The following is a 22,318-nucleotide window of genomic DNA, read 5'->3' as shown; positions in this document are numbered from 1 at the left end:
AGTGAGGGGACCTCAGAGGAAGACTGAGGTCTGCAGAATCCCAGGGTCAAGGAGACAGTGCGGTGTCGTGGTGGTGTCCTTGATACTCGAAGAGGGGCGATAATCCATCTCCTGAGTAAAAGCTTCACAGGGGGTGAGGAGGGGAGAAGTAAACAGAGAGGAAGCAGGGAAGGCCAAGACAGCGACCAGCCTTAGAGCAATTTTAACCAGAAATGGACACAGACCCTGGACCCCATCGCGGGGTTGCAGGCCAAGGACCGTCTCTAGGCGATGCATAGCTCCCTTGTGGGGTTAGTGGGAGTAGGCATTGTGACGTCTGCAGGGGTGTGGAAGGCTGGGCGATGGGAGCAGCTTACTGGGCTGGACCAGAAATACTGAACTTCTTTTCCATCAGTGAAATCCACTTCTGGGTCAGAAAAAACTGCAAGTTCTGGAGGGGCAGGGCCTAGGAGGAGGTCAGGGCCTGAGCCTTCCTGGTTTGACCCCCCTACCCCCCGTGTTTCTGGGTCTGTCCTCACTTCCACCCAGCGGATCTTGAGTATCCTCCTTTGAGTCCCCACGAGTGTGTTGTGTGCAGTGGGGCCAGGCTGCTTCATCCACTGCACGTTAAATGTTTCCAATACTTTCTGGCCAAAGTTTAGAGTTGCCAGACCACTGACTTTGAATGTTGACCTGGTTCCTTTTGAACAGAGTAAAATCTATTGAATTTTAAAGTCACCTCTTTTCATGGATGGTGAAGAGGCAGGCTGTTCAGGCGCAACTGCCTTCAGGTCTGGAGGGCGGCGGAGGTCACTGTGGGTGGTGGGTGAATCCGGAACCTCTGTGGCTCTAGACTTTCAAATATTTCATTTTTTCTTTTGTAGTTTTTGTTTGTTGCTTGCTTTTTTTACAATGGGAACTGGAATGTAAGATGCAAAACTAGCCTGTGGGGGACATGGATTTTCACAACAGTAACCACAGAGTATAGTTTCCATTTCTATTCCCTGTTCATGTTTGGAGGCAGAGAAGGAAATCAGGTGCTCAGTTCTAGGGACATCACAGGACTAGGACATGTACAGTGAGGGTGGAAGGCAGAGGCATTGCTTTAGGAGAATAAAATTACTGCATGCACACAGATATGTATGTATATGGATGTATGTACACAAATATGCATATTTATAGATTCTGTTCTCCCTCTCTATATATAATTTTCTTTATTTCACACCTGATATGATTTTTTTTTATTATACTTTGTGTTCTAGGGCACATGTGCACAATGTGTAGGTTTGTTACATATGTATACATGTGCCATGTTGGTGTGATGCACCCATTAACTCGGCATTTACATTAGGTATACCTCCTAATGCTATACCTTCCCCCTCCCCCCACCCTACATCAGGCCCCAGTGTGTGATGTTCCCCTTACTGTGTCCAAGTGATCTCATTGTTCAGTTACCATCTATGAGTGAGAACATGCAGTGTTTGGTTTTTTGTTCTTGTGATAGTTTGCTGAGAATGATGGTTTCCAGCTACATCCATGTCCCTACAAAGGACTCAAATTCATCCTTTTTTATGGCTGCATAGTATTCCATGGTGTATATGTGCCACATTTTCTTAATCCAGTCTGTCATTATGAACATTTGGGTTGGTTCCAAGTCTTTGCTATTGTGAATAGTGCTGCAGTAAACATACATGAGCATGTGTCTTTATAGCAGCATGATTTATAATCCTTTGGGGATATACCCAGTAATAGGATGGCTAGGTCAAATGGTATTTCAAGTTCTACATCCTTGAGGAATCGCCACACTGTCTTCCACAGTGGTTGAACTAGTTTACAGTCCCACCAACAGTGTAAAAGTGTTCCTATTTCTCCACATCCTCTCCAGCACCTGTTGTTTCCTGACTTTTTAATGACTGCCATTCTAACTGGTGTGAGGTGGTATCTTATTGTGGTTTTGATTTGCATTTCTCTGATGGCTAGTGATGATGAGCATTTTTTCATGTGTCTTTTGGCTGCATAAATGTCTTCTTTTGAGAAGTGTCCATTCTTATCCTTTGCCCACTTTTGGATGGGGTTGTTTTTTTTTTCTTGTAAATTTGTTTGAGTTCTTTGTAGGTTCTGGATATTAGCCCTTTGTCAGATGAGTAGATTGCAAAAATTTTCTCCCATTCTGTAGGTTGCCTGTTCACTCTGATGGTAGTTTCTTTTCCTGTGCAGAAGCTCTTTAGTTTAATTAGATCCCATTTGTCTATTTTGGCTTTTGTTGCCATTGCTTTTGGTGTTGTAGACATGAAGTCCTTGCCCATGCCTATGTTCTGAATGGTATTGCCTAGGTTTTCTTCTAGGGTTTTTATGGTTTTAGGTCTAACATTTAAGTCTCTAATCCCTCTTGAATTAATTTTTGTGTAAGGAGTAAGGAAGGGATCCAGTTTCAGCTTTTTATTTATGGCTAGCCAGTTTTCCCAGCAGCATTTATTAAATAGGGAATACTTTCCCCATTTCTCATTTTTGTCAGGTTTGTCAAAGATCAGATGGTTGTAGAAGTGTGGTATTATTTCTGAGGGCTCTGTTCTGTTCCATTGGTCTATAGCTCTGTTTTGGTACCAGTACCATGCTGTTTTGGTTACTGTAGCCTTGCTGTATAGTTTTAAGTCAGGTAGTGTGATGCCTCCAGCTTTGTTCTTTTGACTTAGGATTGTCTTGACAATGCGGGCTCTTTTTTGGTTCCATATGAACTTTAAAGTGGTTTTTTTCCAATTCTGTAAAGGAAGTCATTGGTAGCTTAATGGGGATGGCATTGAATCTATAAATTACCTTGGGCAGTATGGCCATTTTCACAATATTGATTCTTCTTGTTCATGAGCATGGAATGTTCTTCCATTTGTTTGTGTCCTCCTTTATTTCATTGAGCAGTGGTTTGTAGTTCTCCTTGAAGAGGTCCTTCACTTCTGTTGTAAGTTGGATTCCTGGGTATTTTATTCTCTTTGAAGCAATTGTTAATGGGAGTTCATTCATGATTTGGCTCTCTGTTTGTCTGTTATTGGTGTATAAGAATGCTTGTGATTTTTGTACATTAATTTTGTGTCCTGAGACTTTGCTAAAGTTGCTTATCAGTTTGAGGAGATTTTGGGCTGAGATGATGAGGTTTTCTAAATAGAGAAGCATGTTATCTGCAAACAGGGACAGTTTGACTTCTTCTTTTCCTAATCAAATACCCTTTATTTCTTTCTCTTGCCTGATTGCCATGGCCAGAACTTCCAACACTATGTTGAATAGGAGTGGTGAGAGAGGGCATCCCTGTCTTGTGCCAGTTTTTAAGGGGAATGCTTCCAGTTTTTGCCCATTCAGTATGATACTGGCTGTGGGTTTGTCATGAATAGCTCTTATTATTTTGAGATACGTTCCATCAATACTGAATTTATTGAGAGTTTTTAGCATGAAGTGTTGTTGAATTTTGTCAAAGGCCTTTTCTGCATCTATTGAGATAATCATGTGGTTTTTGTCTTTGGTTCTGTTTATATGTTGTATTACGTTTATTGATTCGAGTATGTTGTACCAGCCTTGCATCCCAGGGATGAAGCCCACTTGATCATGGTGGATAAGCTTTTTGATGTGCTGCTGGATTCGGTTAGCCAGTATTTTATTGAGGATTTTTGTGTCAATGTTCATCAGGCATATTGGTCTAAAATTCTCTTGCTTTGGTGTGTCTCTGCCAGGCTTTGGTATCAGGATGATACTGGCCTCATAAAATGAGTTAGAGAGGATTCCTTCTTTTTCTATTGATCGGAATAGTTTCAGAAGGAATGGTACCAGCTCCTCTTTGTACCTCTGGTAGGTTTCAGCTATGAATCTTTCTGGTCCTGGACTTTTTTTGGTTAGTAGGCTATTAATTATTACCTCAATTTCAGAGCCTGCTATTGGTCTCTTCAGGGATTCAACTTCTTCCTGGTTTAGTCTTGGCAGAGTGTATGTGTCCAGGAATGTATCCATTTCTTCTAAGTTTTCTAGTTTATTTGCGTAGAGGTTTTTATAGTATTCTCTGATGGTAGTTTGTGTTTCTGTGGGGTCGGTGGTGATATCCCCTTGATCATTTTTTATTGCATCTATTTGATTCTTCTCTCTTTTCTTCTTTATTAGTCTTGCTAGCTGCCTATCAATTTTGTTGATCTTTTCAAAAAACTAGCTTCTGGATTCATTGATTTTTTGAAGGGTTTTTTTGTGTCTCTGTCTCCTTCAGTTCTGCTCTGATCTTAGTTATTTCTTGCCTTCTGCTAGCTTTTGAATGTGTTTGCTCTTGCTTCTCTAGTTCTTTTAATTGTGATGTTAGGGCGTCAATTTTAGATCTTTCCTGCTTTCTCTTGTGAGAATTTAGTGCTATAAATTTCCCTCTACACACTGCTTTAAATGTGTCCCAGAGGTTCTGGTATGCTGTATCTTTGTTCTCATTGGTTTCAGAGAACATCTTTATTTCTGCCTTTATTTCGTTATGTACCCAGTAGTCATTCAAGAGCAAGTTGTTCAGTTTCCATGTAGTTGAGTGGTTTTGATTGAGTTTCTTAATCCTGAATTCTTGTTTGATTGCACTGTGGTCTGAGAGACAGTTTGTTATAATTTCTGTTCTTTTACACTTGCTGAATGGTGCTTTACTTTGAACTATGTGGTCAATTTTGGAATAAGTACAATGTGGTGCTGAGAAGAATGTGTATTCTGTTGATTTGGGGTGGAGAGTTCTGTAGAAGTCTATTAGGTCCGCTTGGTGCAGAGTTGAGTTCAATTCCTGGATATCCTTATTAACTTTCTGTCTCGTTGATCTGTCCAATGTTGACAGTGGGGTGTTAAATTCTCCCACTATTATTGTGTGGGAGTCTAACTCTCTTTGTAAGTCTCTAAGGCCTTGTTTTATGAATCTGGATGCTCGTGTATTGGGTGCATATATATTTAGGATAGTTAACTCTTCTTGTTGAATTGATCCTTTTATCATTATGTAATGACCTTCTTTGTCTCTTTTGATCTTTTTGGTTTATTGTCTGTATTATCAGAGACTAGGATTGTAACCCCTGCCATTTTTTTTTTGTTTTCCATTTGCTTGGTAGATCTTCTTCCATCCCTTTATTTTGAGCCTATGTGTGTCTCTGCACGTGAGATGGGTCTCCTGAATACAGCAAACTGATGGGTCTTGACTCTTTATACAACTTGCCAGTCTGTGTCTTTTAATTGGAGCATTTAACCCATTTATCTTTAGATTTAAAGATAAATTATCTAAAGATTTAACCCATCAAATCTTTTTTCAAGGTTTTAGTTTCTTTGTGCTGGGTTCATAGTTCCTCCTTTAGTTCTGAGAAATTTGATCAACTGAAGCCTTCCTCTCTCAACTTGTCAAAGTCATTCTCCATCCAGCTTTTTAAAATTTAAAGTTAATATTGTTATGTGTGAACTTGATCCTGTCATTATGATGTTAGTTGGTTATTTTGCTCATTAGTTGATGCAGTTTCTTCCTAGCATCGATGGTCTTTACATGTTGGCATCTTTTTGCAATGGCTACTACTGTTTGTTCCTTTCCATGTTTAGTACTTCCTTCAGGAACCCTTGTAGGGCAGGCCTGGTGGTGTCAGAATCTCTCAGCATTTGCTTGTCTGTAAAGGATTTTATTTCTCCTTCACTTATGAAACTTAGTTGACTGGATATGAAATTCTGGTTTGAAAATTCTTTAAGAATGTTGACAATCAGCCCCCACTCTCTTCTGGCTTGTAGAGTTTCTGCCAAGATATCTGCTGTTAGTCTGATGGGTTTCCCTTTGTGGGTAATGTAACCTTTCTCTCTGGCTGCCCTTAACATTTTTTCCTTCTTTTCAACTTTGGTGAATCTGACAATTATGTGTTTTGGAGTTGCTCTTCTTGAGGAGTATCTTTGTGGCATCCTCTGTATTTCCCGAATTTGAATGTTGGCCTGCCTTGCTGGGTTAGGGAAGTTCTCCTGGATGATATCCTGCAGAGTATTTTCCAACCTGGTTCCATTCTCCCCATCACTTTCAGGTACACCAATCAGATGTAGATTTGGTCTTTTCACATAATCCCATATTTCTTGGAGGCTTTGTTCATTTCTTTTTACTCTTTCTTCTTTAAATTTCTCTTCTTGCTTCATTTGATTCATTTGATCTTCAATCTCTGATACGCTTTCTTCCAGTTGATCAAGTCGGTTGCTGAAGCTTGTGCATTTGTCATGTAGTTCCTGTGTCATGGTTTTCATCTCTATCACGTCGTTTATGGACTTCTCTGCATTGGTTATTCTAGTTACCCTTTCGTCAAATCTTTTTTCAAGGTTTTTAGTTTCTTTGTGCTGGGTTCATAGTTCCTCCTTTAGTTCTGAGAAGTTTGATCAACTGAAGCCTTCCTCTCTCAACTTGTCAAAGTCATTCTCCATCCAGCTTTGTTCTGTTTCTGGTGAGGAGCTGCGTTCCTTTGGATGGGGAGAAGTGCTCTGATTTTTTGAATTTTGAGCTTTTCTGCACTGCTTTTTCCCCCTCTTTGTGGTTTTATCTACCTTTGGTCTTTGATGATGTTGATGTATGGATGAGGTTTTGGTGTTGATGTCCTTTCTGTTTGTTAGTTTTCCTTCTAACAGTCAGGACCCTCAGCTTCAGGTCTGTTGGAGTTTGCTTGAGGTCCACTCCAGGTAGGCTACTCCCAGTTAGGCTCTCCAGTTAGGCTACTCGGGGGTCAGGGACCCACTTGAGCAGGTAGTCTGTCAGTTCTTAGATCCCAACCTCCATGCTGGGAGAATCACTACTCTCTTCGAAGCTGTCAGACAGGGACATTTACATCTGCAGAGGTTTCTGCTGCTTTTTGTTTAGCTATGCCCTGGCCCCAGAGGTGGAGTCTACAGAGACAGGCAGGCCTCCTTGAGCTGCAGTGGGCTTCACCCAGTTCGAGCTTCCTGGCTGCTTTGTTTACCTACTTAAGCCTCAGCAATGGTGGGCACCCCTCCCCCAGCCTCACTGCCACCTTGCAGTTAGATCTCAGACTGCTGTGCTAGCAATGACAGAGGCTCTGTGGGCTTGGGACCCTCCGAGCCAGGCATGGGATATAATCTCCTGGTGTGTTGTTTGCTAAGACCCTTGGTAAAGCACAGTATTGGGTGGGAGTGACCCAATTTTCCAGTGTTCTGTGTCACAGTTTCCCTTCACTAGGAAAAGGAATTCCCTTCCCCCTTGCACTTCCTAGGTGACGTGATGCCTTGCCCTGCTTCGGCTCTCACTCGTTGGGCTGTGCCCACTGTCCTGCACCAACTGTCCAACATGCCCCAGTGAGATGAACCCGGTACCTCAATTGGAAATGCAGAAATCACCCATCTTCTGTGTTGTTCACGCTGGCAGCTGGTGGCTGGAGCTGTTCCTATTCGGCCATTGTGGCACCAACCTCACTTGATATGATTTCTAAATTTAAATACCTTTGAGACAAACGTGAATTGTGAAGGGATTTAAAAATGTCAGTGAAAATGGAATTAAAAATAAAAATATAAATATCAACTTTATTTCTCAATATAATCTCTACTGAGGTCAAGACACTGCATTAAGGGATGATCCCAACCATTCAGTCCATTGCTAAAGAACTGAGGGTCATGGGAATTTAACCATGTCAATGCAGTCTTCTACTATTAACTAAAGAAAAATGGGTGCCCTTTACAGTTATTTCAAGATTAGGAAAAATAAGGTCAGAAGAAACCAAATCAGGACTGTAATGTTGATGCCTAATAATTTCCCATGAAAACTCTTTGAAAATTACTGGTGTTTGTCGAGAGGAAGGAACAGAAGTGTTGTTGTGGTGCAGAGGGACTCTCTAGTGAAGCTTTACAGGGCACTTTTCTGCAAAAGTATTTGCTAATTTTCTCTAAGAACTCTCCTACTAAGCAAATATTATGGTGCTTTGATCCTACAGAACGTCAACAAGCAAAATGCCTTGAGCATCCCCAAAACCTCTATGGCTTTTGCTTTTGAGAAGTTTGCTTTTGCTTTGACTGGAGCACTTCTACCTCTTGGTAGCCATTGTTTTAATTGTGCTTTGCCTTCAGGATCCTATTGATAAAGTCAATTTCACTCCCTGTTATAATTCTTCAAAATAATGCTTCAGGATCTTGATTCTGCTTGTTCAAAATAGTCACTAATAGCTCTGCTTTTGTCCATAGCTGATCTAGGCACAAGGGTATTCGGGACTCATCAAATGTAAAGTTTCTCAACTTTCACGTTATAGTCAGTGTTCTGTAAGGTGAACCAATTGAGATGTCTGTGGTGTTGGCTATAATATCTCTCGTTAATTGTCAGTTCTCCTCAATTAGGGCATAGAAACAATTTTTTTTCTCTCAAAAATTGGAATGGGTGCCCCTCCTCTGTGGGCTTCATCTTCAACATTGTCTTACCTCTTCTTAGAATCAGGTATCCGTTTGTAAACGACTGATCCTTCAGGTCATTTTTCCCATAGACTTTTCATAAAGAATAATTTATTTCACCGTTTTTTGTACCCCAGCTTCACCATAAATTTGATGTTTGTTCTTATTTCAGGTTTGGCAGGATTCAAGTTCGGCAGAATTCATGTGGCTCTTTTCAGATTGATGTTTTAAATCCTGTTCATATATGTTAAAACAGGTCCCGGCATGGTGGCTCACGCCTGTAATCCCTGCACTTTGGGAGGTTGGCCAACATGGCAAAACCCTGCCTCAACAGAAAATACAAAAATTAGCCTCTACAAAAAATACAAAAATTAACCAGACAAGGTCCCAACTACTTGGAAGGCTGAGGCAGGAGAATCGCTTCAACTTGGGAAGCAGAGGTTACTTTGAGCCAAGATTGCTCCACTGCACTGCAACCTCGGTGAGAGGAGTGAAACCCTGTCTCAAAAATAAAAGAAAAGTTAAAATAAACTAGCATATGTGTGTTTGGAAGCAAAAGCTAAAAGTTCATGCATAGTTTTTTCATAATTGTTATTTTGCATGAACTTATTGAAGCCCCCTATTATTTGCCATAATTTTCTCATCTTATTAATTTCTATGTACATACAGAATTTCCAATTTGTGTAAACCTTTCTTCCCAGTTACTGAACAATTATTTTAAATTTGAAAAATAGGAGCTATTTTAATCTATATATTTTTTTCTACTTCTGAATATTTTAGAGAAAATATGGATAATGAAACTTGTAAAATGGAGATGTTTGGAAGTTTCTGTTACCAATGACAAATTAATTTTTAAATAATTTCAGGAAAATTTAGGTGAATGTCTGTACTTTCATATGAACATTCATAGTAAAACAGATTTTTGAATTTCTACCCTTGATAAACTTTAATGTAAAATATGTGAGTAAATGTGTACTTTTCCGTTCCTCATGAACATTCTCAAGTTTATACTATCTGGATTTTCTCAGGACGAATTACAAGCTGTATATGCTGCTGAAGTGTCTCAAAGATTAAGTCCCAAAGATTAAGTCCCAAAGAGAGTGCCCTACTGTTTTTCCAATATTAATTTCTAAGTTCTACCAAGTTACAAGTTTTTTTTTTCATAAAATATAAAATGTTTTGCCTCCAGCAGAAATACATTTTGGAACATAACTTTCCTGTACGTAAGGGGTATAAAGGAAGCTTGGATTTGTTCTGAGAAAGGGAGAGGGTACTTCTGCCCATTGCCAAGCACATCTGATTTTAGAGCTGAATGCCTTTCTGAGCTTGGCTCACTCCTCTCAAACTTGCTGGTAAATGGACACAAATTAAAGAGAAATAATTGTACACCATTTGGGATCAAGGAATCCAGATATCTGAACCATTGTTTATTATTTGCCCCTCCCACCCTCTCACCCTTCCAGATCTCTAGTGTCTATCATTCCACTTCTATGTCCAGGTGTACAATTATTTAAATCACACTTACAAATGAGAACTTCATGTGTTCATTTGTACAGATTCTCTTCCACCTAGCTACCTCTGAGACTGCAAGAACAATCACTCCTCCCCCTCCTCCTTCTCAGCCTACTCAAACAGAAGACCAGGAACATTATCTGTCTGTCTATCTATCTATCTATCTATCTATCTATCTATCTATCTATCTCTCTATCTATCTATCTGCACGTACACATATATATACACACACAAATATATATACACACATATGTGTACATATACACACACTCATAAAGAATTTGCATTTTAAAGAATGGCAGACCCATAGTTGTTCAAAAATCAACTATATAATTCTATATATGATAAATGTCTACTAGAAAGTTCACATTGAAAATTGCAAACACGACTTAGAAAAAATAAAGTTTTTAAAAATTTTATTTTATTTCATTTTAAGTTCCAGGATACATGTGCAGGACGTGCAGGTTTGTTACATAGGTAAGTGTGTGCCATGGTGGTTCGCTGTACCTATCAACCCATAACCTAGGTATTCAGCCCCACATGGATTAGCTATTTATTCTGACGCACTCCCTCCTCACTCACCCCCAGACAGGCTCCAGTGTATGTTGTTTCCCTCCCTGTGTCTATGTTTTCTCATTGTTCATCTGCCACTTATAAGTGAGAACATGTGTATTTGGTTTTCTGTTCCTGCATTAGTTTGCTGAGAATAATGGCTCCCAGCTTCATCCATGTCCTTGCAAAGGACATGATCTCATTCCTTTTTATGGCTGCATAGTATTCCATGGTGTATATGTATCACATTTTCTGTATCCAGTCTGTCACTGATGGGCATTTGGGTTGATTCCATGTCTTTGCTATTGTGAATAGTGTGGCAATGAACATATGCATGCAAGTATCTTTATAATACAAGAATTTATATTCCTTTGGGTATATACCCAGTAATGGCATTGCTGGGTCAAATGGTATTTCTGATTCTAGGTCTTTGAAAAATCACCACACTGTCTTCCACAGCGTTTGAATTTATATTCGCTCCAACAGTGTAAATGTGTTCCTGTTTCCCCACAGTCTCACCAGCATCTGTTGTTTCTTGACTTTTTAATAATCGCCATTCTGACTGGCATGAGATGGCATCTCACTGTGGTTTTGATTTGTATTTCTCTAATGATCAGTAACGTTGGGCTTTTTTTTTCATATGTTTGTTGGCTGCATAAGTGTCTGTTCATATCCTTTGCCCACTTTTTAAAATATTTTTATTTTTGCTTTTTAAGACAGAGTCTTGCTGTGTCACCCAGGGTGGAGTTCAGTGGCACAATCTCGGGTCACTGCAACCTCTACCTCCCAGATTCAGGTGGTTCTTCTGTCTCAGCCTCCTGAGTAGTTGGGATTACAGGCACCTGCCAGCACATCTGGCTAATTTATTGTATTTTGAGTAGAGACTGAGTTTCACCAGGTTGGCCAGGCTGATCTTGAACTCCTGGCCTGAAGTTATCTGCCCACCTCACCTTCCCAAACTTCTGGGATTACAGGCATGAGCTACTGCACCCAGTTTTTGCCCACTTTTATATGGGGTTGGATTTTTATAGTTTTGGGTTTTACATTTAAATCTTTAATCCATTTTCAGTTCAGTTTTGTATAAGGTATAAGGAAGGGTCCAGTTTTAGTTTTCTGCATATGTCTAGATAGTTTTTCCAGCACCATTTATTATTAAATAGGGAATCCTTTCCCCATTGTTTGTTTTCATCCAAAATAAAATGGTTGTAGATGTGCAGGCTTATTTCTGATATCTCTATTCCATTCCATTGGTCTATGTGTCTGTTTTGTACCACTACCATGCTGTTTGGGTTACTGTAGCCTTGTAATATGGTTTGAAGTCAGGTAGCAGGATGCCTCCAGCTTTGTTATTTTTACTTAGGATTGTCCTGGGTATATGGGCTCTTTTTTCATTTCATATGAATTCTGAAGTAGTTTTTTCTAATTTTGTAAAGAATGTCCATGGTAGTTTATGGGAATAGCACTGAATCTATGAATTACTTTGGGAAGTATGGCCATTTTCATGATATTGATTCTTCTTACCCATGAGCATGGAATGTTTTTCCATCTGTTTGTGTCCTCTCTTATTTCGTTGAGTAGTGGTTTGTAGTTCTCCTTGAAGAGGTCCTTCACTTGCCTTGTTAGCTGTATTCCTAGGTAGGTATTTTATACTCTTTGTAGCAATTGTAAATGTGAATTCATTTGTGATTTGGCTCTCTTCTTGTCTATTGTTGGTGTATAAGAATGCTTGAGATTTTTGCATACTGATTTTGTATCTTGAGACTTTGCTGAAGTTGCTTGTAGCTTAAGAATCTTTTGGGCTGAGGTGATGAGATTTTATAGATATAGGATCATGCCATCTGCAAGAAAAGAAAGTCCAACTTCCTCTCTTCCTGTTTGAATATGCTTTATTCTTTCTCTTGCCTGATTGCCTTGGCCAGAACTTCCAACACTATATTGAATAGGAGTGGTGAGAGGGCATCCTTGCCTTGTGCCAAATTTCAAATGGAATACTTCCAGCTTTTGCCTGTTCAATATGATAATGACTGTGGGTTTGTCATAAATGGCGCTTATTATTTTGAGGCATGCTCCATCAATACCTAGTTTCATGAGAGTTTTTAGCATAAAGGAACGTTGAATTTTATCAAAGACCTTTTCTGAGTCAACTGAAATAATCATGGGGTTTTTGTCTTTAGTTCTGTTTATGAGGCGAATTACATTTATTGATTTGCATATGTTGAACCAGCCTTGCACCCAAGGGATGAGGCCGATTTGATCTTGGTGAATAAGCTTTTTGATGTATTGCTGGATTTGGTTTGCCACTATTATATTGAGAATTTTGCAACAAAGTTTATCAGAAATATTAAGCTAATGTGTAGTAAATACATTGAAAATAACAGACTGATTAAAAGACTAAATAACATGAATCCTAAGTGTTTTCACAACTGATTTATAGAGTAAAAGCATTGCCAAACTAAATGAGCTTGATCAAAAACTGTACAGGGTCTGAGATGTTGTCTCAACTTCCATTACTCATTGTGAGGTGGACCTGCAGTAACTATATTTGATGCAAAATTTCATGTTGATGGAAGCTGAGATGTCCTGCAGTCTCAGAGGGACAGAATTCTGGTGTGTCTCCCTTTGCCCTGTCAGGAATAAAGATCTAGACTCTACAGGTTTTGTCAAAATTTACAAGATGTAGGAAATGGGGCAGGATTTAGGCTGTGAGGCAAAGCCTAGAGATATAAAGAAACAGCTCCTGACCCAAGGCTCATGAAGTCAGGATAGTTTCAGAGGGGATGGTGGAGTGAGCATAGTACAGTCTTTGGAACCATTCCTTCCCCTTATTTGTTCATAGGCCAGATGTGCTCAACCAGGGGGCATCTCAGGTCTGATGAACAGAGTCCTGGAGAGACAAAGGGGCAATCCTGAGGAAGAGGCTCAACAGGGAGGAAGGAGTCACCATTTTCTCTCCTGAGAAAAATCCTTCTCCCTAGGAAACCATAGGATTTTCCTTGGTCCCAGTGAGACTTTTCCTGAGTGAAGAGAGCAGAGAGAGCAAGGGACTGATGTGTTATCTGTTTCCACCTCCTGCAGTGATTCTGAAACCATGGGGGACAGAATTATCTTCAGAATCATGAGCAATCCAGATGCCATGGTTTCACACAAGACATTGGAAGTTCTTATCTCTAAGGGGTAGGCACTGGTCATTGATACTCTTTAAAGCTCATTCGCTGATTACTAAGTGAGCCAAATTAATAATCTACTGGAAGTTTTACTAAACTCCGTTTACTTGACACACAATTCACACAGACACATTGTTAATATACACATTTTGATGCTTGGACAGGGTTGGACCCAAGATTCTGTACTTCTATGGAGCCCTGTGTTCTGCCCAGGTGTCATTTACTCTCAGGTAAGTAAACTGATCACCATAACTAACAAGAGATTGATCTGTGATGATTAGAAATGAGAAGATCTGTTGGTTATGTTTTATTGGGATGGATTCTATTAACTTTTAAATACAGTTTAAAAACACAGATTTACAATGAAAAGTAACAAGCAAATATAAAAAGTGAAGGGGCTATTCCCCAAAGTAGTTTCCACTGAAATACCACCAGAGAAAAACAACTCTCAGGACAGGGATACTGCTTCAAAGACACAGATTTCACAGCTAGATGGTTGATCTCGAATTTCTGAAAATTCCATCCCTTACTCATGAAATGCAGTTTATTTAAGAACTTTCTAATTTGACTGTAGTTTCATACTCACACACTTCAGTGTGTTGTGTATTATTCCATTGATGATAAGTATAACTTATTTGAAAATGAATTACATACTGGTGAGAAAATTTTCCCTTTAAATTAAACTTAAACTCATACCATAAAATTGGCAGCATCTGTTTGTCTGTTCCAAGAATTACCTAGGTTCTACCCAGGGCACCTGAGATCAGTTGGAAACAAATGCAAAAAAAGTTGGAATAAAAAGTAAGAACACCCTTCCAATGTTACAAATGCATCCCAGTCTCAATTATTCACATTCACGAGAATGATTCACCTATATCCCACTTTAGCAAAATTTCACCTACTCTCGCCTACCAATTGACTAATCAAAACAAACCAAGACAGAACAATAAATTCAAATTCATCCAGTAACCTGAGGGGAAAACCTACACCTCAAAATGTAGTCTACAGATATTCACACAGGATGTCATCTACCGTGAAAACACATGCACAGAGACAGTCCCTTCACATGATCAGAATACTCACAACTCCACAACAACATATTAGATATGGGATCATCTTGAAATGTGGCCATCACTAACCAGTTGTCCCTTTTACATAGACAAAAACCTGAGGACCACATTATGTTATGTAGAAATGACTGTACACCTGTGTGCGTGTGTGTGTGTAGGGATCCGGGGAATCCAATAGACATTCCAGCCTCTTGATTTTTTCCATGTTCAGGCTCTTGATTCTATATCCGAGTGAAATGACTTGCCAGTGGGGAACAAGATAAGTCTTTGCAGGAAGGGCTCTGGTGGGAGCTAGATACTCAAATAATAAAGCATCGAGTGTTGGAAACATGCACTGAAGTTAGACGAAATACTCAATGCACAGTTTAGACGGTGAAAGACTTTCAGGTAATCATGCAATCACCGACCGGCTGATTGATGACATTCCCCGAATTTATGATTGCAAGAAGAGACAAATACTCATGACATTCTATTTCCGGTGGTTGGGGACATACGATGGCAACATACTGTCTGCCAGTCATGCTCATCACACTGTACTTTGCACACACGTCACACAGAGACACTGTTAATACGCACATTTGTGTGCTTGAGCAGGGTTGCACCCAAGATTCTGTGGTTGTACGGAGCCCTGAGTTATGCCCTCGACATCTTTACTCTCGGGTTGGTCAACTTGGATCACTGTACCGAACGAGAAACGGAGCCTGAAATCCAATCAGCGAATACACAAAAGGAAGGGGCCATTTCCCACAATCATTTCCACTGCAACACCACCTCGGATGAACAAGTCTCATTGCAGCTCAGGGACTGTGCTTCAGAGATGCACCTTTCGCAGCTGGACGATTGACCCGGAATCTCCCAAATGCCATTTTGATACACACCAAATGAGATTTATTTCAGTACTTGCTGATTTTATTTTAGTTGAATACACACACGCTCCTGTGTTTGATTTCCTTTATTATCAATACGACTTACTTCCAAATGACTCACATACCAGTGGGATGATTTTCTGCTTCAATTCATTGGAAATGGACAGCATTCAATAGGCAAGTGTGTCTGTCTGTCTGTCTCCAGCATTCTGTGGGTTCCACCAAGGGCACAAGTCCTAGGGCGCCTGAGGTCCATTCAACAAGCAATGTAAAAACTGCGAGGCAGGTTCAAAAGAAGAACACCCTTCCTCTCTTCAAATGCGTCCCAGTTTCCACTACTCAAGGTAGGGAGAAGGATCCACAGAAGTCCCACGTTCACAAAATTTCAACTTCTGGTGCTCACCAACAACTGACGAATGAAACACACCCAAGAGAAAATAGTCAACCCCGTCCCCTGCAATAACCTCACGCGCAATCCTACACCGCAATATGTCATATTCAGAAATTCACACTGAATGTCATCTACCATGAACACAAACACACAGACACTGCCTCCACAGGTTCAGAAGACTCACGACTGCAAAACTCGATGTTTCCCGTGTCTGGGCTCATCCTGAAACGCAGCCATCACTATCCAGTTGTCCCTGTTGTGTAGACAGAAACCTGGGCTCCTCATTACTTTATGTCGGATTGACTGTGTATGTGATGTGATGGTGTGTGTGTGTGCGTGCGTGAACCCCCTCGTGGGGGTGTGTGTGTGTACGTGTATGTGTGTGTGTGTCAGTGTGTGTGCGCATGCACTCCTGCGTTTGGGTGGAGACTTTTCCTGAGATCACTGGCACACAAACAGAGCCCTCTTGCTGTGTTTGTTCCTCCCTTTGGATCTCCTGGTCCTCCCTTGTAGAGAAGTGAGTGTGTCAGTGTTCATGGACTCCTGAGGTGTCAGGTTCCTTGAAGAGAGGTTCAGCAGGGAGCTTTGCTGTTCAGGATGACGGTTGTTCATCCCACTCTTGTATTTTGATGGATGAATCACAAGCACGTTGGGAGGCAGGGTACATTCAACTTTTCTGACGTTGAAGTCAGGCTTGGTTTTGTTTTGCTCTTGGAGGAACTTCCAGTGGTCTAAGGTGCTTTCCTGAGTGGCTCTTTCCACCAAGTGCTCCTCCAAGTCGGGTACCTGGAGGCAGGGTTCTCTCTGGAGCTCTCCTTGCGTTGCTCGCCTGTCTTTGTGTTCAGCGCCAAGGGCTCCTGGTTCCCTGCCTATTGACACACTCTCACTGCATCTTTCCAGTTCACTCTTCTGGATGTAAAAGAGGACATAGGCCTGTTGACTCAGGACAGAAGCGATGCTACAGGCAGTGACCTCGGCGTCATCCATTTTATACCACTGGCCTCCTGGAGCTTTGACATAAGAGAGGTAATGTCCGTTGTGACAACTCCACCCAGCGTGGACCAGCACAGCATAGAGGACATAGACTAGAGGTCCTGTGTTCTGCTGAGACATGTATGGCTGCATGTCAAGGCACTCAGGGTATTGCACATTCTTGGCAAGTTTGTTGCCTTTGACATCGGAGAATCTCTTCAATACAAGGATGAGGACCTTGGCAGAAGTGTGTAGAGTGAACGTCTTTGAGGCAGGCGCCTTCTGGAGACAAAGACCACAATGATAGGCATTCTCTCCATTGAGTTCTTCGGGCTTCACCACCTGTTCCAAAGCTTGATTCACACTCTGAGCTGCCTGGATATCCAGGGCAATGTCCAGGTAAGGGTCAAAGGTGTCCGAAACGCCCTGGCAGTGGAGACACTTGATTTGAGATCTCCAGCAGCCTCCAAATATCTGGTGGATGAGGGTGGTGTCCTCAGAGTCATGATCTACCTGCTTGTGCCCGGGAAGGCATGCCTTTTTCATGGCATCCACAATGAACATCAGAAACTCATGGGCATCTTCCTGCTTGCCTCGATGGAAGCCAGCAGCCAATGGCTGTGAGGGCTGGATGACGTGGCCAGGACAGTGGAGGGCCCATGTAATGTGAGCTTCCATCGTACACAGCATGCAGCACTTGTGACGCTGACAAAGTTGAGAGTGCTCCTGGGACAGCATGTAGTTGGCAAGGGGCGGCGTGTATGTCAGGCACTGCAGGGAAGCATTCAAGTAGCAAGTATTTCCCATATTCTGGAGCCCAGCCCCCACCGCAGCAGGTCTCCTGCTACTGAGAGGAAGCTTCTTTCTGGGGGCAGGCTGTCTTGCCACAGGAGCCAAATCATCACAGAGGTTGACTTGGGTCTCAGATGACAGTGGTGACTTCTCAGGTAGAGAAGTCCGCTGAATTTCAGCAAAAGCTGCATCTGGCCGAGAAGATATGGGTTTTGAAAAGTGGTTGAACTGCCACTCACCTCCCAAGTGGAGTGAATCGGCCTCCATGTCGCCAGGAGCAAGGATCACAAGCTTTTTCTGCTGGGACCACACGTTGCAGAAAGACGCTATCTCTTCCGAGAGAGTCTTCAAATGACGCGCCACCTGGCTGCATCAGCCCTTATATAACTCACCCCCGCCTACCGTGAACACCCCACCCACCCATCAGGTACGCGGTCCACCAATCCAATATCAGCACTCAGTTAAAGAATGAGTCCTAGGGTATGTCCCCTTGTATTCCCCAGGGAGTTCACTTAAAACTCCTGGGGAATGCGTTAGTTTACTTAAAACAGTGGTAGGGAATAATTCTGTCCTTACAAAACAATGTGTGTGTTTGTGTGTATGTGTTTGCTTGCGTGAACTTGTGGGCATGCGGAATCATGCCCATGTGAGTGTTTCTTTGTTTTTGTTTATATGTCTGGGTGTGTGTGTGTTTGAGCTGCGATGTGCTTCTAACTATGTGCTTTTGGCAGTTACGATCATCCTTTCAGGCATTGAAGGACAGGAAGTCAGACCTGTACTTTCTGACTTGAGAATCATCAATGAAGTACAGTTAATAACATAGTGTATTTGTTTCCTTAATATCAAAGAAGAAATCCGTGCAGTCTAATAAGTATTCTAGCGATAACCTTTCCATGTTCAGCCTATTGATTCTGTGTTCGAGTGAAATGACTTACCAGTGGGGACCAAGACATGTCTTTGCAGGAAATGCTCTTGTGGAAGCTATATACCGAAATCATAAAGCATCAAGTGTTGGAAACATGCACTGAACTTAGACGAAATACTCAGTGCCCAAATTAGACTGTGAAAGACTTTCAGGAAATCATGCAATCACCGACATACCAATTGATGACATTCCCCGTATTTATGATTGCAAGTAAAGAGAAATACTCATGACATTCTATTTCCAGTGATTGAGGTCATACGACCGCAATTTAAGAAATCATGAAATCAGAAAACTTGACTAATCACAATTTAATCCAACTAAAACCTTTGGTTCATTTAAGAAAGGATGAATATAAAAACAACATATCACACAGCATGGGAGATAATATTTTAATACGTATGTGATAATGGATCAACATTTGAGAGAGATGAAATAAATAGTTGTAAATTTGAGAATAGCATATAACCAGAATTAAACACTGTAAATGCCTGGGTGATGGGAGTGAGTCCATGTCTCAGGAGGAAACATAGAGATTTAAAAGCAGGGCGTCTAAAAGAGATTTGCATACCATTGTTAAAACTGGCAGTTGTTTTAGTAAGAAAGGGAAAAATAAACCATTTGTCTTAGGGATTGTTGCATGTATTTTTCATCGTCTGAGATGTTGCTTCCAATTCCAGTTAAGCATTTTGTGGTGGACTTGCAGTTACCACATTTGGTGGAAAATGTCATGCTGATGAAGGTAGACTTGTTTCCCAAACTAAGAGGGACAGAATTTGGGTGTTTCTTTGGGACTTTTGGCTTACTAGGAATAAAGATCCTGGCTCTAGGGATTTTCTTAAAAATTTTCAGATAATGAGAAAGAGAATAGAATTTAGGCCAGGTGGCAAGGCCTCGAGGTGTACAGAAGCATGCCCGGTCTCAGGGCCCATGAAATCAGGATGATTTTAGGGAGGATGGTGGAATGGGGAGAGTGTGACCTTTGGCCTCCTTTCTTTCCCTTTTCTTTTCATGGGTCAGGTGTGCTCTATCAGAAGGCTTCCCCTTTCTGTTGGACAGAGTCCTGGAAGAAGAAATGAGCGCTGCTGACAAAGATGCTCCACAAGGAGGAAGGAGTCACTATTTTCAGGAGCATGATCCCCGGAAGCATGAGAAATCCAGATGCCGTGGCTTTACACAGGATGCTGGAGTTTCTTTCCTCTGGATCCGGGAACTTGGCATCAGTGTTCTGTAATGCCCATAACTGATTTTGAGGTGAGTCCACTTGATAACCTGTCTGCGTGTCATGCTCATTACACTGCAATTCACACACATGTCACACCGAAACACTCTGAATGAGCATATTTATGTGCTTGAACAGTGTTGCATCCAAGATTCTGTGATTCTACAGAGTCCTGAGTTCTGTCCTGGACATCTCTACTCTTGGGTAGGTCAACTTTGATCACTATACCTAATGATAAATGTACCATTAAATCTAATCAGCAAATACACTAAAGGAAGGGGCCATTCTCCATAATTATTTCACTCTGGTAGGTCAACTTTAATAACTGTACCTAAGAAGAAAGGGATCTGTGATGATTCCACATCAAAGAACCTGTTGATTTTTTGTCATTTGAATGAATTATGTTAACATTTAAATAGAGTTTAAAACCCCAGATTTCCCATGAAATCTAATCAGCCATGAAATCTAATCAGCAGATACACAAAAGGAAGGGGCCATTCTCTAAAATCGTTTCCACTGAAACACCACCACCAATAAACAAGTCTCATTGCAGGAAAGGGATCCTGCTTCCAAGATCCAGTTTGCACAGTTGGACGATTGACCCAGAATCTCCCCTAATGCAATTTTTTAACACCCTAAGTGAGATTTATTTCCGGGTTTTCTAATATTATTTCAGCTGAATACACACACTCCTGTGTTTCAATTTCTTTCAAACACCTTTTAATAATGAAGTATCTTGCTGCTTCACCCCTTATATAACTAATGCCCACCCACCGGTTCCACTACATTTACCCATCAATTACCCAATTTAACAATGAAATATCAGCAGTCAATTAAGTTTTGTGTCTTAGGTTGTATCCTTTTGCATTCCTCAGGGAATTTAATGGACACAGCTTAAATTGTGATTATAGAACAGTTGAATCAGATTTACTAATCAGTGTTATGGGCAAATATGATAGGAGTGGAATGAGTTAGGACAGTGGCTACACATTTGCCTTATTTCATGTAAAACAATGCTAGTTAACAATTGTGTACGTATTAAACAGTTTGTGTCTGTGTGTGTATTTGTATCTTTGTGTCTGGATGTGAGAGTGTGTGTGTGTGTTGAGAAGCACTTCCAAGCATGTGCATCTGGGAGATAAGATCATTCTTTCCGCGATTGAACGACAAGAAGTTGGAACTACACTTTCTGATTTGAGAATGTGCAGCGATGTTATGTAATTAACACAGCATATTGTGTCTTAATTAAAATGGAGAGATCAATGGAGTCAAATAGACATTCCAGAGATAACCTTCCCATTTTTGACCAATTGATTCTATATCATGTTGCAATGATCTGGCTGTGGGGACATGACAAGTCTTTGCATGAAATGGTCTTGTGGAAGCAATATATGCAAATAATAAATCATCAAAAGGGACTATGCGTTCAATTTGTAGAAATATTCACTTAAGTTTGATGAAATTCTCAATGCCCAAAATAGTCTGCAGAACACTTTCAAGAAAACATGCTATAACCCAGAGATTAATTGATGACATCCACCGAAGTGATGACTGCAAGAAAAGAGAAATATTCATGGAATTTTATATCCAAGGGTTTCTTGTATATGACAGCATATTTTGAAAAGTCAAAATCAGAAAACTTGACAAACAGGAAGATATCTAAGCTAAAACCTTTTGTTCATTAAAGGAGCGATGAGAGGCAGTTCCAAGATGGCCGAATAGGAACAGATCCAGCCTCCAGCTCCCAGCGTGAGCAACACAGGAGACGGGTGATTTCTGCATTTCCAACTGAGGTACCGGGTTCATCTCACTGGGGCTTGTTGGACAGTGGGGGCAGGACAGTGAATGCAGCACACAGAGCAACAACCGAAGCAGGGCGAGGCATCACCTCACCCAGGAAGTGCAAGGGGGAAGGGAATTCCCTTTCCTAGCCAAGGGAAACCGTGATACGCAGCACCTGGAAAATTGGGTTACTCCCACGCTAACACTGTCCTTTATCAAGGGTCTCAGCAAATGTCACACCAGGAGATTATATCCCGCATCTGGCTTGGAGAGTCCCACGCCCACAGAGCCTCCCTCATTGCTAGCACAGTAGTCCAAGATCTAACTGCAAGGAGGCTGCAAGGCTGGAGGAGGGGTGCTTGCCATTGCTGAGGCTTGAGTAGGTAAACAAAGTGGTGGGGAAGCTCAAACTGGGTGGAGCCCACCACAGCTCAAAGAGGCCTGCCTGTCTCTGTAGACTCCACCTCTGGGGAGAGGGCATAGCCAAACAAAAGGCAGCAGAAACCTCTGCAGATTTAAATGTCCCTGTCTGACAGCTTTGAAGAGAGTAGTGGTTCTCCCAGCATGGTGTTTGAGATCTGAGAACAGACAGACTGTCTGCTCAAGTGGGTCCCTGACCCTGGAGTAGCCTAACTGGGAGACACCCCCACTAGGGTAAGATTGACACCTCACATCTCACACAACCGGGTACCCCTCTGAGACGAAGCTTCCA

General features: G+C 41.3%; 1 long non-coding RNA gene across 5 annotated transcripts in view; it reads left to right on the top strand.

Moving 5' to 3' along the window:
* LOC139361202 (uncharacterized) overlaps positions 1-22,318 on the top strand; it is a 34,873-nt gene that overhangs the window by 1,948 nt on the left and 10,607 nt on the right. For 2 of the 5 annotated variants that reach the window (XR_011618767.1, XR_011618770.1), the window contains exons 1-4: positions 345-410; positions 13,501-13,599; positions 13,754-13,819; positions 19,623-19,856. This is a non-coding gene — a long non-coding RNA (uncharacterized lncRNA). Of the gene's footprint in view, positions 1-344; positions 456-13,500; positions 13,600-13,753; positions 13,820-19,622; positions 19,857-22,318 lie in introns of those variants that run through there. The other 3 variants (XR_011618769.1, XR_011618768.1, XR_011618771.1) reach the window with 3 other exon arrangements.

Source organism: Macaca nemestrina, unplaced genomic scaffold (assembly GCF_043159975.1).
Source record: "Macaca nemestrina isolate mMacNem1 unplaced genomic scaffold, mMacNem.hap1 Scaffold_101, whole genome shotgun sequence".
Classification (NCBI taxonomy): Eukaryota; Metazoa; Chordata; class Mammalia; order Primates; family Cercopithecidae; genus Macaca; species Macaca nemestrina.
Note: the sequence above shows the minus strand (reverse complement) of the source record. Positions and strands in the feature narration are given on the sequence as shown.